This window comes from Piliocolobus tephrosceles, chromosome 12 (genome assembly GCF_002776525.5).
Source record: "Piliocolobus tephrosceles isolate RC106 chromosome 12, ASM277652v3, whole genome shotgun sequence".
NCBI lineage: Eukaryota > Metazoa > Chordata > Mammalia > Primates > Cercopithecidae > Piliocolobus > Piliocolobus tephrosceles.
Window position 1 is genome coordinate 89136391 of NC_045445.1, and position 17349 is coordinate 89153739.

At 39.7% G+C, this 17349-nt stretch overlaps 1 protein-coding gene across 5 annotated transcripts in view; it reads left to right on the top strand.

Moving 5' to 3' along the window:
• Positions 1-17349, top strand: part of ARHGEF9 (Cdc42 guanine nucleotide exchange factor 9) — a 170693-nt gene that overhangs the window by 65103 nt on the left and 88241 nt on the right. The window lies entirely within an intron of this gene.

Here is a 17349-nt window from a genome sequence, read left to right on the forward strand (position 1 = left end):
ATAGTTTCTTCCCATCTCCTTCTCTTGCTCCTCTGCTCTTCTCCTCCTCTCCTTCCTGTCTACTTCATTGCCTCTCACACCCCTGTGTATTGTCGCTGTGTGTTCAGATGTTAATATAAGAGTGTGAGCTCCCTGCCCCCCAGGGACTGGAGCTTACTGATACCAGATTTTACTTTTTTCAAAAGAATCAAGTGGCTGGGATCTAAATGTGCCGGGGGTGGGAAGCAAGTGGCATGTAAGGTCTTGCAAGCCTTCTGCCTCTTTGACATTGTACCATGAAGAATCTGGCCCTTAACAGAGAGGCTCTTGGGAGGAATTTCTCAGCAGCTTTTGCTTTTTCTGGGTTACTATAAAGGAAGTGATCCCAGTGTGCTTATGACCTCAGGGTGCTATGGGGGAAGAACATTGGTTAGGTGTCTCAGCTCTTATTCTTTCTTGGAATTCTGAGCTGGAATCAGTTGTTTGACTATTTTGAGCTCTGATTTTCCTCATCTGCACAATGGTCTTGACAGTTCTTTAATGCCAGGGCATGTCCCAGTGAATGAGATAAAACATGCGAAAACTGCTTTGTGGTAAGACAAGTACTGAAGCCACATGAGGGTGTGTTATAACTGTCCTTACTACAGTCTATCACATTTTGTTAGTTTCTCCTGTAAAATTAGGCTGAAGTCTTCTAGACTCCAAACAAAAGATCAGAAGGGCTAGCTCTAGGGCTCCTAGAGGTTGAAGGGCCTTAACATTAGAATCATGGCAATGTGATATAAAGAAAGGAAGAGGGCATTTGGAGTTAGAAAACTTGAGATACGGTTTTACTGCCTTCTGACTCTATAGCTTTTGGTAATGTTTTTAACTTCCCTGAGCCCTGATTTCCTCATCTGAAAAATAGGGATAACAGACTTTTTGTAAGGAATTAGATCATACATGCCAATAAGGTGTCTAGCACAGTGCTAGACAGATATTAGGAACTTAGCTTATGGTAACTTGTTTTGCCATAATTATAATAATCACCACCACCTTCTTAGCTCCAAGAAGGTCCATATATCAAGGCTTCCCTCGAGGTTGATAGAGGCCTCCTTCCTCAAGGCAAAAAATCCAGAAAGCATCATTACCTCGTTGGGACAGTTTAGATGAGGGCACTGCCTAGAAGCAGAGGAATGGACAAAATTACCTCATTCCCTTCTATCATGAGAATCTTCTAATGAAATATCCAATCTTTTCTTCTCATCTGTCAGAGTCTGCAAATGCCATCTGTGTCCCAGCTCATCTTTGCTGGTTAATGAATCAGTCCCAGGGATAGTCAGAAAAAGCATATCAATAACCACAGACCTTCAGGACTAATGTGAGGCCCTGTATGCATACAGCTAGTATGTCTTGTGCTTACAGACCTCCCTCTTTAAAAGAAGGATTAAACTGTACACAATGATGATGTCACCCAAATCCAAATGCATTTCATTTTCAGGGAAATGTCACTTTTATAATAAATAGTAAATCCAAAGATGGGGGGAAATGATTGAGCAAGCCAGGATTGCTCAGGGAAGCAAATGACAGAGCCAGACTTCAGAATATCAATGAGCGCCATTAATGTCCCTAAGTCCGAGGCCAAGAGGAGTGTTCCTACAGGAACACAGCCCCAGCAGCCACTTGGTATAGAGTCTAACCCAGGTGGTTCTCAACCCTGGCTATACAACAGAATCACTTCAGTAGCACAAAAAACAACAAGAAGAACCCAGACAAACAAAAACACTAACACCCAGGCTCCAGGCTAGTAAAATAAGATCATTTGACTAAATTGGTGACTGACATGGTGCGGTATCTTCATTCCCTACCTGGAAGTATCATTGCTGACATTTGATCCCTAGGATGGATAATCAAGGTGTTTAGTGTGGTTCTGTTCAAGTTAGCCCTACCTGTTGTTACACATTAAAACCCAACCTGCAGTCTGGGAAACCCAGATTCTTGCCTCAGTTCTATTATTAGAAATGCAACTTGAGCAGCTTCCTATGCATCTTCAAATATCAGTTTTCTTCCTTGTAAAATGGGGACAATTCGGTCTTGTAAAAATGCTTTGTTACCTGTGATATGCTGGATACTTGTAAATACGAATTATGATGTCATTTGGCCACTTTACAGGAACTTACCAGGTATATGTGTCTTCAACCTATTCACGTCTGTCTCCTCTGTTGTTCAGAATTTCATACTTGTATGTGCTTGTGTGTGTGTATACGCACGCGCTCAGGTTCTTTCCTTTCTGTACTGGGGACATGGCTTCACAAGAGCAATGTAGGAGCTGATATACCTTCCCAGTAGTAGGTAAGGTTAAATGAATTAAACTTGCTGAACATCAGTCCTCATATCTAGTTGTTGACATCTTCAGCTGTTTCCCTGCTAGGAGCTAAGGGTAAACTGCTAGGATATGATTGTGTCTCTAAGTAGCAAGTCCCATGTCTGTGGTGGGCCTCCTTTTGTCTAATAGGCCCTAACTTCAAGTCATTCAGGCTCTTTTCCTTTGTCACCGTGCATAAAAGGAGACTTTTTTTTCTGACTTTGGGCCATGGCCTGAGGAGAGCTTGCTGCCTAATTAAGGGTAGGTTGTGAACAGGACACATTACAACCTGTTACTGATGGGCTCATGTGATAAGGCACGGGTTTGGTCAGAAAGTAAAGAGCTTGCTGAGGTGTTATCAGGAGCTGGATATATACTTTTCTTGTTCTTTCAAATTCTTTATTTCTCTGGTTTCTGGCCTGCTTGGAAGTATGGAAATGAAAGGATGATCTAAGCCAGTCATTACCATCATTTGTTGGTTTTCTACAGACCAAATACCATGGAAACCCAACTTTTCAAAGGAAAGCCCATTGTTCCAGAGTGTGACCTGGCTTTTATTTGTATTTTGTCTCATTTTGGCTGCAAAAAGAGATACTTGGGAAAAGCTTTTCACCTTTATGAAACCCTAGATTCACTGTAGATTTAGAACTAGAAAGACCCATCTTAGCCAAGAGTGGCCAACTTAGATGCTTACAGGGGCCAATTAAGTAAGTGAAGCAAATTAAGACAAGGGGTAAGTGGGCGCCTGCATCCAATTGGGAAATCCATGCCCCATCTAAAGACAGCAAAAGTGACTTGGATGTTTCCCATCATTAGAGTGGGGTATAGTGGAGAGGAAAGCCCAGAGGGGCTAGATCTTCTAGTATTTCAAGAAAAGCCAGGAATTGGATTTTTATGTAAAACTCTTTATATTTAAAAAATGTTAACAAGTAATTCATATTTTTAAAGAAGCACAGTGAGAGTCAAACAGAACACATCTGTAGGATAAATTATCTCCCAAGGACCCAACTTGTTGCCATTAGTCACCCTACCTCCACATTGTATAAATACTGAGGAGACATGGGCCCAGAAAATGGAAATAACTTGCTTTCTCATGTAGGGAACTAGTGGCAAAGCCAGGACTTGAACCCAGGCCTCCTGAATCTTAAGACAACTTTACTAGACAGTCTTTGTCTAATAAGTTTAATGTCTTGGCTTCCTTTGGTATGTTTTCTGCCAAATTATTTTTTTCCTGTGAATAGGTCATATGTTCCTGTTTTCTTGTAAATCTCGTAATTTTTTGTTGAAAACTTGGCATTTTGAATATTATAATGTGGTAACTCTAGAAATCAGATTTTCTTCTCTCCCCAGGGTTTGCTACTGTTGATTGTTGAGGATTGCAGTTGTCCATTTGTTTAGTGACTTTTTCCAACTATTTTTGCAAGACTGTATTCTTGTTATATATGGTTGCTGAAGTCTCTGTTATTTTATCTCGTTGGTCAGCCAATAACCTGACATTTCCTTAAACATCTGGAGCCAAGAAGAAAAAACAATACTACTTTCCTGGTTTTTGCAGCTTGATTCTGAGCTGGAGTACTCACTTGAGACTGTGCCAGGTCATCAACTCTTCTGTCTCAGCCTTCTCCTCCTGTTTGTATGTAGATCACACATCCTCCAGAAATACAAGCCTATGGTCCTCTGAGGTTTTTTCTGACCATGCATCTACTCCTGGGCATGCGTGTTACAGTGTGACTTTCCTGGTATGCATGGTGGCCTTTATTCCCCAAAGAAACTTCTTTTTCCCAAAGAAACTTCGTTTTTAGCTTCCTCCTTCTTGTGCTATTGCATCTGTTTGCTGTTTGTCCTGTCCACAATCCCTTGTCCCAAGTGGGCATGAGCAGTGTATGTCTTTAAATCTTCCAACAAAGGCAGCCACAGCCTGGAAGGCCTCTCCAGCCAGAGGTCAACCTCTGTGCTAGTCCCTCAGTGCCAAACAGGTCAAAAGGCACAGCTACAATATTGTAAAGAACAAGGTCATTATCTGCTGGCACCAGAAAGCCACACCAGGAATGTGGGCCACTGTCACTTCAGCCACTGGGGAATGGGGGATGGTAAGGGGATAAGCAAGAGTGCTTCAATGCTCTATTACCGAATTTTTGCTGCCCTTTTCTCCATTACGCAGTCCCCTGTAAGTTGCTGCAAGTTTTGGATTAGATTCTAGAGTTCTAAAACAATGGGTTCTGTCATTCATTGCCAGTTTAAGGTTGTTTCAGTGGAAGAACTGATTCTTTGTGTGCCCTGCTCCACCACTTTTAGTGATGTTATCCCCTTCTGAATCCTAATCCTGTGCTTTCTGGCCTATAGCACAATCAGGAAAGGGCAGGCTTGGGCTGCTAACAAGACTGTTAACACTTGAGGACTTACCTTCCATTCCAGATTAAAGGCAATAGTGTTTTTGCTTTCTTTAGAGGAGTTTCAATATACCAACCCTTGTTTATCCATTCAAGCTTCAAAGTGTTCATAAGTCTGTAGTCTTAAACATTTATATCATTTATGTAGAAGGTCTTGCTTGTGGCCCTAGAGGTAGCACATTATAGGTTGTGAGTTTAGGCTGACATTAGCAGGGAGAGTCTTTCTCCCTGGATTATGGCAATTTCTCTCTCCTGTACTAGAATTTCAAATGGCATTATTAGAACTAATTTGCATTCACATAATCCATCTTAATGGCTTCTCACTATGCACATTTTTTTTGGATTACATCATCTAGTACATCATTTGGCTAATTGGAGGTTTTTTATTTTTTTCTTTTAATATGGAGACCTCTTCAGCTCAGAGAGATCCTTAAATGTAGCTGTTACATCACCCAGATGATTCCTCCAAATTAGGTAGCACAGGTCACCCTCATAGAAATCCCATGTTGAAAGCAACCTTGAGAGTCATATAGCCTATCCCTCAGCCTCCAGGCAGGACCAGAGCTAAAATTACCCTGGGTTTTTGAGAACCTGGCCAACATCTGTAAACCAAGCTTGACTTACTCTGTTATTTCCAGCTACTAGCCCTTATGCTGTAGTGTGAGCCAATTTCTTGAAATATGTTGCTTTTTGCAATAGGAAGATGGTATTTAAGAGTTGGCACCAGTAGGAGACATTCTGAATTGTTTTCTTGGCTTTGGGGCTTTCCAAGGCCCTATTTTTGACCCATAGCACAGATTTGTAACCTGGTTGGCTGCCTGAGTTGAGGCTATGATCTTGGGCCTGGCACCTGTTTCACTCTGTGTAATCAACCCCCCGGGTTCATTTGGGGATCAGCTTAGGCCTTCCTAGCATCATGTGTATACTGCCTTGGTGGTGTGATGACTTGAGAGGAGGACCATGACTGAGAACCTGGAGATGAGGTCTGTTTCTGTGGCTCTTTGTAAAGTACAAAATTTTTGGAAAATCATCATACTTGTATATATCTTTTTTCTTTTTTCATCAGTATATTTGTCATTATGAGTAAGAGTGAAACCACTTATCTTTATACGGCTCTAGTGCTATTAATATCTTCTCACCAGTATTTGCTGAGTCCTGAACAAAAGTGACTGTCTAGCGCTTAGCAACAGCCACCTCCTGGAGTGGTCTAGACAAGTGCTAAGGGTATCTGGCATCTTGAGAGGTCTGTTGTCCTCTATATTAGAGGGTCACTAGGGAAACAGTACTCAGAAGAGGGTGGGTATCTTTTTTTAGTTTTCAGAAGTGAAAACTGACAGATAGCTCCCTACCTCTTCAGTCCACCAGTTATACCTCAGGACAGATCTGAAATAGTTTGTCCTTATGTTGAGCTAGAATCTGTCTTTCTGGAGCTTCTTCTCATGGGAAGGGTGTAAATGTCCAAGAGAACTGGCTCTGGAGATAATCTTTCTGGATTAGAATCAGAGTCTTTCCATTTATTAGCAAAGTGGCCATTGTGTGCTTCAGTGATCTCATCATTAAGTTGAGGATATAACAGCACCTACCTCATTAAGTTGTCGGGAGAACTAAACAAAATACAGGAAGAGCACTGACAATGGGGTCTGACACATAGGAAACACTCAATAATAATACTGGTAATACTTGCAGCAAACTCTTAATGTAAATGGTAGAAATAATGTCCTCATTTCTCCCTGCTCCTCTCTCAAACCCTCTGGGAATATACTGACTCTTCACTCTGCAGCCCGTCAGAGATCTGAAACCTAAGACCAGGTCAGCCAAGCCTCTCCTGTCTTCCAGGCTTCTGAGCTTTCATCTTTTAACCATTATTTGGATGAATCATCTTCTTGTTGCTGCTATGTGTGAGTGGCTAGACTGGGGCCATCTGGGCATGCAAGGCCCACTCCATTCAGCCACTTACATGAGTACATGGGCTACATGGAAGCCTGGACATGCTGACACTGCCAGGCTTTCAAGACTAATAGGAATGGTATTACAACTAATGACCCTGCTGAACATGTAATTGGACAATGTTCTATCTTGGCTGTTCTGACCTCTACCAACAGGCATAATAATGTTACTAGGGCCATACATCAGCAGTTAGCCTCCATTTATGAACAATGTGGAACACTGTGTTATATGTAGGAACACTGTGTTATATGTAGGAACCCAAGAAAGGATTGAAAACCTTCTTTTTAAGATGTCCTGGGGAAAAGAGCTGTAATAATAGACCTGCAAATTCTGCCCATTGGTCCAACTCTTTGTTTTGATAAGCTTATTAAGGTAGTACAGTTATTGACATTGCTGCTCAGTAGAGCTTGGCCCTGAATGCCATGTGTGGGATGGACTCATTCCCACATTTAGTTACTTATAAAGTAAGCATAGCTTACTGTTAAGGGTACATTTAATAAAGATGCTATATATGGGACGGGGCCAGCAGTAGCCCTGAAAAACAGTACAACAGATGAACTTGAATTTGGGGCAGGTCCTAGAAGTTCACTTTCCCTTGTGGGTTGGGACAGGCTGAGAGTGTGCGGTGGGTAAGGACCCTCCCAAGTGAAAATATTGGGAGAAAGTCCAGCACAGTAGGTAGAGTGTACATCAGTAGGCAGCAGAAAGAGGGTGGCTTTGTTGTCATGTCAAGTGACTGGTATTACTTGGTCCAACATCAGGTTGTTTGGTGTGCTTCAATAAGCAGGTAAAGCATGGTGACCAGGTATCCAGAGGCAGGGAGTATACAGTGAAAATAGTTTCTTAATTTGTAGAATTAAGAACTTAATACAAATTCATTCACCCAACAGATGATCATCAAATGGCTACTGAGAAGATACAGAGGTACTCTAGACCTTCAGCCCATCCTGCAAGAGTCTCATAGTAGATATGAAAACTTATGCATAAGGGAGGTTATTTGCCTAAGCTCTGTTACTTTAGTAAAGTTCTTTCCCTTTGCCAAATCTCACTTTGCTCCTCTGAAAGGTGGAGGGGTTGGAACAGATATACTCCAAGAACTTTTCTAGCCCATTCTCCATAATTTCTTTTTTTTTTTTCTTTGAGACAGGATCTTACGCTTTTGCCCAAGCTAGACGTGTAGTGGTGTGATCATGGCTCACTGTAGCCCCAAACTCCTGGGCCCAGGCAATTCTCCCACCTCAGCCTCTTGAGTAGCTGGGACTATAGGCACCCGCGGCCACACCCAGCTCATTTTTTTATTTTTTTGTAGATGCAGGATTTCACCATTTTGCTCAGGCTGATCTCGAACTCCTAGACTCAAACAATCCACCTGCCTCAGCCTCCCAAAGTGCTGGGATTATAGGCGTGAGCCACCACCCCAGCTAATCTTTTTTTAGTTGAGGTAAAATAAACATAACATCAGCTTCCCCATTTCAATCATTTTAAGGTATACAGTTCAATGCATTTGCAATGTTGTACAACCATCACCACTATCTAGTTCCAGAACTTCTTTATCACCACAAAAAGAACTCCATACTCATTAGCACTCACACCTCATTCCTCTCTCCTCTCAGTCTGTAGACGGTATAATATTTTGTACAAATGTTAGCAAGTAGAAAATAGAGGATAGTTAGGGAAGGGATTAGATTCATGAGAACTGAGGTCGGGAAGAGGCATATGACTTCAGTAGCTATAGGAGACTACATCAGCCTGGATACAGGCTGAAAGGAGTAAAAAACATAAGATAGATGTTGTGGGAAAAGCCTCAATAGGAAACAGGTGCCATCTAGGGCATTAGTACTATCCTGGAGGATCAGAAAGTAAATGAGGCCCTGCCAGACTTGCCTTTAACTTGCTAGTAAATGGCGTAGCCCAAACAAGATCGCATTCCAACTCCAAAGCCAGTGTTTTGCCACATCCACCATCCTGAGGTGGTTTTTTTTTTTTTTTTTTTTTCTAAATGTCTCTCAAATAATTGCAAGCTTTCACCGGGGGATGAGTAACTCAGGTCGGCTTGATTTCAGCATTCTCCCTAGTGTGGCTTTCATCATGAAATCAGTACTTCCATATCTGAATAGCTTAAATAGAAGCCTTCTCTTTATTTTAGCTCAAACAGAAAGCAAATCAAAGGAAATACAGAAGAAATGAACTTCTAAAGGTCCTGGCAGAACACTCCTTTTGTGGCCACTTAACTAATTAACCTAAATTCTATCAAAGTCTAAGCAGGCTAATTCCATGAAAACCAATGAAAGAAGAAGACTTAGGGGTAGAGTGGAGTGTAGTTCATAGTTAGGGAAGGGATTAGATTCATTTTCTTGACTGGGAAGGAAGTTTTCTTGACTGGGAAGGAAGCTATGTTATCTGTGAAGGGTTTCCCTACACTCCAGTCCACCCCCATTCTAGCTTGAGTTTTCACCTTAAAAAGCCTTGTCATGGACAGAAATCATCAATACCTCCAGCCTCGACTAAGTAAGTCTCCATTCGTTGGGAAGGGTTTTTGAGTCTGGTTGTCAAGGAGGTGGCATTTGGAATATAAGAAATTTGGGACAGTTGTGAAGGCAATTACAAAAGTACTTCCTAAAACTCTTCCCTGGCTAGAAAGGACAGTGTTTCTTATATGTTGCTTCATTGTTCTAGGGGCAGATGATGCCAACCTAGGGGATAATAACAAGAACAGCTAATATTTGACTCAGTGCTAGAAACTCTTTTACATGCATTACCTTGTTTAATCCTCACAACAGCCCCATGAGATAGATAGATATTATTCTATTTCAGAGATAAGGAAACTGAGGATCAGAAAAGTTAAAGTGGCTTACTCTGTGTTACACCGAGGCAGGTGTAGAGCCAGGATTTGAAATCAGTCTCCTGAGTCTTCACCCTTTACAAACACTGTCATAGACTGTCTCTCCTAATTTTGGCCTAAGAGTCCGGAGACTTTGCTTCAATCCTGACTGCCACTTTGATGCATCCCCCTATCTGGCCTTGGATTTCTCATCTGGGAAATGTAAAGAAAAAGGTTTGCTTGCCTGGCTGTTTTGAAGTCCAAGTAAGAGAGTCTGTGGGAAGGCACTGTTCTTGAACTAGGTTTTCAGAGAAGCCAGGGACAAAAGAAAAATGATAGAAAAGAGTAGGGAAGGCCTTCCTGAAAAGGGAGTAGGGGGCAGGCATTAGAAGGATACAAGGTACAGAGGTATAAATAAACAGAATGTGTTGGAGTGAATGGAAAGGGTAGCTTGCCTTAGGTCACACGTCTGTGTTGAAGAGCAGTGAAGCTCGGTGGGTCGGACCCATTTTAATGTGCTGATGGAAAGCCATGAATGCAAAAACAGGATATTCACACAGGTCTTTTCTTTTTCTCTTTTTGTCTGTTATATAACAAAAATTTTCATCGCTCTGGTTGAAGCTCTTATATCTCATTGTGTCGGTGCTGGAGAGTAGAACAATTTGTTAGCAGCCTTCTTATTATGGTCCTTCATATAATTAGTGACAGTTATTAAATCTTTCCTTGAGGGGTAGAGGAGTAGTTTCTGTGCCTGACTGTACATACCATGCTGATTGTCTTTGTGCCAGGCAGGAATGCTAAGTGCTTCCTGGCATGCACATTCAGGGATCCCTAAGCACTTCTGATCCTCCTGAAAGCTGAGACTGGGGCCCTAAAACAGGGTGTGTGTGTGTGTGTGTGTGTGTGTGTGTGTGTGTGTGTGTGTGTGAAGTGGGAGCTCTGCTTGCAACTAACCAGGTTCCTCTCAGTCCCTCACATTCACCTTTGTATCCACACCCCGCCATTGCTTCACTGTGGTGGCAGAGAAAAGGCCTTTTGGTGACCTTTGTTATGGAAGAGTTCACGTTCCCTCCAAACTCTCTCCTTTATCTGTGTTTTGCCCTTTTGTAGTATTTGCTGAGATTTGTGGCTGGCAACTTTATTCAGACAGAGACAGAGCTCATGATTAGAATTATCTTAAAAAGGAAAGGGCTGCCTTGGGAGACACTGGTCTCCTCGTCACTCGTTGTGTTCAAGCTTATAGGGTGTGCAATTGCTGGCAGGGTATGTTATCAAGGGAGTTTATGTATTGATTGGGGAGCAAGGGGTGGCATGGACTAGTCCCCCTTCCATTTCCTTTATAAACTGATTCTATAGCTCTGAGAGTCTATTGTTCAATGAGACTGGCAATAATAACCCATCACCTTCTCAAAGGATGTCTTGCTTTTTACTCCTCTCTTGTTGACTAGATTTGGCCTTTGAAAATATCAAGGTGAGATTTAGACAATACCACTTACCCATTCTCTTCTTAGAAATGTTACACTGCTGGAGACAGGGACCGGCTGGCTTTCTGAGACACTCCTTGGGCCTTTATTGACTTTATGAAGGAATTACTGACTGGATATTATGGTAGTTTTCTTTTAGAACTACTGATCCATTTGCAGGGAGAGGCTACTAAAGATGTTGAGGAGGGTGTACCAAGGGCTAGGTAATCATCACTTTATCATATGGAACAATGGTGAGTCTGTTGGAATATACATATAGGCATATAAATGCAAGGAGAGAGGTTGACAAGGATTTCACAGAAAATCCATAACCATGGTTTCCTCAGGAGAGGTAGAATATGGTTAGGATGGGGAACAGTCAGGGGAAATTTCACCTTATCTAGACAGTTTCAGCTTTTTATGTATGTATTTTTATAGAAATATAATTTCCATACCATAAAATTTACCATTTTAAAGTAGACAGTTTAGTGGGTTTTAGTATATTCACAAAGCTGTATAACTATCACCATTGTCTAATTCTGGAACATATTTTAAAAATCATTTTTAATAGATAAAACTATATTTGGGGGATGTGATGTTTTGAGAGATATATATATATATATATTGTATGTATACACATTGTGGAATGATTAAACTAGCATATCGTCACCTTGTATACTTATCATTTTTTGTAGTGAGAACATTTAAAATTGTACTTTCTTAGCAATTTTCCAATAATAATAGTATTCTATTATGTAAGTATGCCGTATTTTGGTTTATCCATTCATCAATTAATGAACTTTTGGGTTGTTTCTACTTTTGGTTGTTATGTATAATTCTACTATGAACATTTGTGTACAAGAATTTGTGTGAGCGTGTGTTTTTATTTCTCTTGAGTATGTACCTAGGAGTGGAATTGTTGTATCATATGGTAACTATATGCTTAACTTTTTGAGGAACTGCCAAAATGTTTTCCACAGCAGCTATACCATTTTACATTCCTGCCGGCAGTGCGTGAGAGTTCCAATTTGTCCACATGCTCATCAATACTTGTTATTGACCTTTTAAATTATTATAGCCATTCTAGGAAGTGTGAAGTGGTATCTTTTTATGGTTTTGGTTTGCATTTCTCAGATGGCTAACGATATTGAGCATCTTTTCATATATTTATTGGCCATTCATATGTCTTCTTTGGAGAAATGTCTATTCACATATTTTGCCCATTTTTAAGCGGGCTGTTACTTTATTGTTAAGTTACATATATTCTGAATACTACATCTTTATCAGATATATGATATGCAAATATTTTTTCCCATTACTAGGTTGTCTTTTCACTTTATTGATGGTATCATTTGTAGCACAAAGTTTTTAATTTTGATGAAGTCCACTTTATTTTTGCTTGGTTGTTTGTGTTCTAGGTGTTATATCTAAGAAACTATTGTCTAAGGTTACAGATTTTCCTCTGTGTTTTCTTTGATGACTTTTATAATCTGATACCATTCAGATATTTCATCTATTTTGATTTAATTTAGTGTATAGTGTGAAGTAGGAGCCAAAGTTCATTCTCTTTCATGTGGATATCCAGTTGTACCAGCACCATTTGTTGAAAAAACTATATTTTCCCCCTTGAATAATCTTGGCACCTTTGAAAAATATCAGTTCAGCATGAATGTAGGATATATTTCTGGACTCCTGGTTTTATTTCATTGATCTTTATATCTATTCTTGTGCCAGTCCCCCATTCTCTTGATTATTGTAGGTTAGTAGTAAGTTTTGAAATCAGAAAGTATGAGTCCTCCAACTTTATTCTCCTTTTTCAAAATTGTTTTGGTTATCCTGGGTCCCTTGAAATTCCATATGAGTTTTAATACCAGTTTTTCAATTTTCCACAGACACCAGGTGAGACTTTGATAGGTATTGTGTTGAATCTGAATTAATCTGAGGAGTATTGCTATATTAGCACCATTAAATCTTCCAATCCATGAATAAGAGAGGTTTTTCTATTTAGTTCTTCTTTGCTTTCTTTCAGTAATGCTTTGCAGTTTTCATTGTATAAGATTGCATTTTTGTTGAATTTATTCCTGTGTATTCTTTCTGTTCCTATTTAAATGTTATTATTTTCTTAATTTAACTCTCAGATTGTTCATTACTAGTATATAGAAACATAATTGATTTTTATATCCTGTAACATTGCTGAACTTATTTATTCATTATGATAGGTTTATTTTTGGGGGGATTCCGTATGATTTCCTGTATATCACATTATATAATCTGTGACTAGAGATAGTTTTACTTCTTTCTGATGCAATGTCTTTTATTTCTTTTTCTTGTGCAGTTGCTCTGGCTAGAACCTTCAGTATAAGGTTGAATAGAAGTAATGAAAGGGAATATCCTTGTCTTGTTCTTGATTGTAGGATGAAAGCCTTCAGTCTTTCACCATTAAATATGATATTAACTATGGATTTTTTATAAATGTTCATTATTATTTGGAGAAAAATTCCCCTCTATTTCTAGTTTGTTTAGTATTTTTGTTTCTAATCATGAAAAGGTGTTGGATTTTGCAAATGCTTTTTCTGTGCCTGTTGAGATGATCATCTGGGATGTTGTAACCTTACTTCACTAATATGGTGTAACTTACGTGGACTGATTTTCATATGTGAAGCAACCTTCCATTCCTGGAATCACATCTGGTAAGGTGGACAATTGGTTTTTAATATGTTGCTGGATTTGGTTTGCTAGTATTTTATTGAGGATTTCTATATTTCTGTTATTTAGAAGGGTTTGTAAAAGATTGATGTTAGTTATTTTTTAAATGTTTGGTAGAATTCACCAGTGAATCCTTCTAGTCCTGAGGTTTTGTTTTGTTTTGTTTTGTTTTTTCCCCATGTGGGAAGTTTTCAGGATTGCATGAAATTATTCATTAAATCTTTTTCTTGTTATAGGTTTTATCAGATTTTCTGTTTCTTCTTGAGTCAGTTTCTGTAGCTTGTGCCTTTCTAGGACTTTGTCCATGTCATCAGGTTATGTAATTTATTGGCATACAATTGTTCATAATATTCCCTTTAATTCTTATTTCTGTAGGACTGGTAGTAATATTTCTTCTTTCATCCATGATTATAATAATTTTAATCTATTTTTTTCTATTTTAACTTTTTGCAAGGCAAATGTGTTCTTGTATAACGTGTAATTTTAAAAATGGAAAAAAATGGAAGGCTCAAAATTAAAATGCATATTAAAGATGTGGGTATATTGCTGACTCCTTGGCTGTCTCTGTGGGCATCAGTTTCTTTATTATGAAATTGAGAGGATGGATTACTGTTGCTGAAGTTTTTGAAAGCCTTTGGACTATAGCATTTCTGTGTTTGAGCATGGGATTAAAGGACATAGATGGGAATATTTGTGGACGGAAAATAGACTAGTCTGGGAGGAGCCCAATACTCCTGAAGGAAGTAGTAGGAAGTAAGAGTGGAAATACAGATTGGAGTCAAATTATGGTAATGTTTGAATGTCAGGGTGAGGGATTTGGACTTGCTTTATAATCAGTGGAGAGCTATTAAGGATTTTGGGTTTATGGGATTAGCCAATCAATGTGATAGTCAAGGAAATTGGTCTAATAGTGGTATGTGGAAAGGGTAAAAGCTAGAGGATCACGCAGGGACTTGTTCAGGTATAAAACTATGAGAGCAATGACAGTGAAAATAGAAAAGGGAGCAATAAAGACCAGAGATTGTCTTCAATTTGGAAAGCACTCCATGGTTTAGGAGGAGGAGGGAGGAGTAAGTTGTCTTGCTCATCTGCATGTCCTTCATAGTTAGTGGTTAGGCACAGAATAGGTCCAAAGTAAGTATTTGTTAAATTGAACTGCATTAATCAGCCTTGCTTCAGAGTTCAATGAAGGCTGGGGAAACCAGCCTTTAAGTACTCTAAGAGGACTTCCAGGACAGCCTTTCAACCTGGCAGGTTCTAGGCATTGTCCATCTTCTTACTTGTCACCCAGGCATCTATATGTGCTAATTGCAGCATTAATGAAGAAAAGGTACACATTAGCCTTCACAGATTGTTGGGCAGGGTTGATAAAGGCTCTCTTGTCTGATATTTCAACCAGGGCATATAAGCTTATGGGCTGACCTGTGTCAATGCACTCTGACATACATGCAGACAAAGACCTTCGTCTACACAGAACAGGGAAGCTCTCAAGAGCAGAGAACTTAGAGGTTAGACCAGAAAGTCTTATCATTAGGCCCAGGGGATGTTTTGTGGGAACCTGGGATCAGGAGAAAAACAGTTAGGCCTTATGTGCCACCTTGTTCTAGGCTAAGAAACATCTTCCCTCAAATGTCAGCTCTATAAAGGGCAGTGATTTCTGTCTTTTTTATTTGCTGTTGTATCCCTAATATCTGGCACATTATCGGCACTTGGCATAGATTTAATGAATGAATGAATCTGTTAGTAGTTCTTTGTGGTGAAAGCAGCATCTTAACCTAAGGAACGGGCTTCTGGGGTTGTTGCAGTAGAGTAGATGAAGATGTCTTCTCCAAAGCTCCTTATGAAGGACCCTGCTACACAGGCCTTTAGTTATAACCAGAAGGGACTTCTCTACCAAATTCTTTATAAGGAATCTGTTTTCACTTGGCTGTAGTTGCCTTCGTCTTGTCTCATTGTTATTTGGAACGACAGTGTCATGGTGTATAGCTTGAACCTAAATGTGGTTCTGTTTCTGCCTTTACATCTGCTCCCCCTTCCTTCATATCCTGTCTTCCTTCCCACTAGAATTGTTCAAAATTTTCATCTTATTCCAGCTATCCAAAAGCCAACATTTGGACCTGACTTTTCTTAAACTCCTAAGAAGAAAATAAATGATTCTTATTCTTTAAAGGCCTGCCTATGTTACCCTTTCCATAGCAGGACTTAGCTTGCTTTGTGAGAAGCAGGGAAAAGCTAATGAATTATTAAGAGGGTGAGGTTTTCATTGTTATAAGTAGACAGCATCATGTATATGAGATGTTTGTTTCAGTGCCTTAAATCACTTTTTTTTTTTTTTTTTTTTTTTTTTTGCCCAGGTTCATTCTTTTGAATAATTATCTCTCATATTGCCTGTTGATTGCATTAAAGGACAGCTGTTAGCATATTGAAGACAAAAAGCTGACCTTTTAGAAGCTGGAAAGAGATTTATAATGGAGCACTTGCAGAGGGTGATAGGTTTTGGATAGAGATACATTTTGCAAATTTGGCTGTGTATACAAAATACATAAAAACAGAGTGAGCTCTATTTACTTTGGCCTGTGAAAATTTAGTGAGATATATGCTGGTGACATCTCTAAGTTCACTGAGTGGTAATCATGCCCCCTCACCTCCTATGAGAGAAAGAAAGAGGAAAGAATGTACAGAGTTGGGAAGTAACTACCATCCTTCTAGTTCTATCCCAAAGCCTTTTCCTCCCAAATGATTACCCACTAAAAGGCTTTTCTGATGGCAGAAATGGGGATGCATCTAAATTGTGTGATCTCAGCTTCTTGAGGCCAGAATGTGGAAAAAGCTGGGGTTTAAGGAAGGAAAATATGGAAAATATGGAGAATTGATTAAACCTGTTGAGACAACTGGCAAGCTCTTTGCTTATTACCCCTGACAAATTTTGTCACTCTGCCAAGTGGTCCCACTCTTCTTTTGCTTCCTGCCCCCTTGGTTTCCCCAATTCCTAGGACTGTGGGGGGTGGTGGGAAGGTCCATCTTCTTGGGCCATCTTCTTGATTTTCCGTCAAAGTCATCTAGAAGATCCAGAGATATCTTACTCGGCCATCCCAAAGGTTTTTTTTTTTTTTTTTTAGCTTCCCACTGCCTTCATGATTTAGAATGAACAGTCTCAACTGTTACCAAATTCATCAGTTTCTGATGATTCTAATAATTGTCTGTCCACCTTGGCCCAAGCCCTTTCCTTTTCTTTTCCTGTCTTCCTTAGAACCAGGGGCACAAAGGTTCTAGCAGTGTTTAAGAGCACATGTACCCTAGAAGTTAAAGTATAATAAAAAAGAAAAAAAAAAAAAGAGCATAGGTTCTAGAGACAGACAGACTGGCTCCTATCCCAGCTCCTCTGATTCCTGTGTGACTTGGGATAGATTACTTAACTTCTCTGAGCCTCAGTCTCCTCTTCTGTGAAATGGTAGTAATAGTGGTACCTATCTAGCAGGGCTGAATACAGTATATTGCAGGCTCTTAGCACGGTGAATGGTGTATAGTTGGTGCCAATTAATAGCTATTGCTAGTATATGGTGGGTAAATATTCTCCCATCCCCATCCCAATCTTGAAGAGGTAGAGATCTTTGCATGTCCAAGGCATTTTACAGTCAAAGTTTGATTATTATTTTTATGCCCTATCGCAGAAATCAACACTGAACTTTGTTTTCAAGA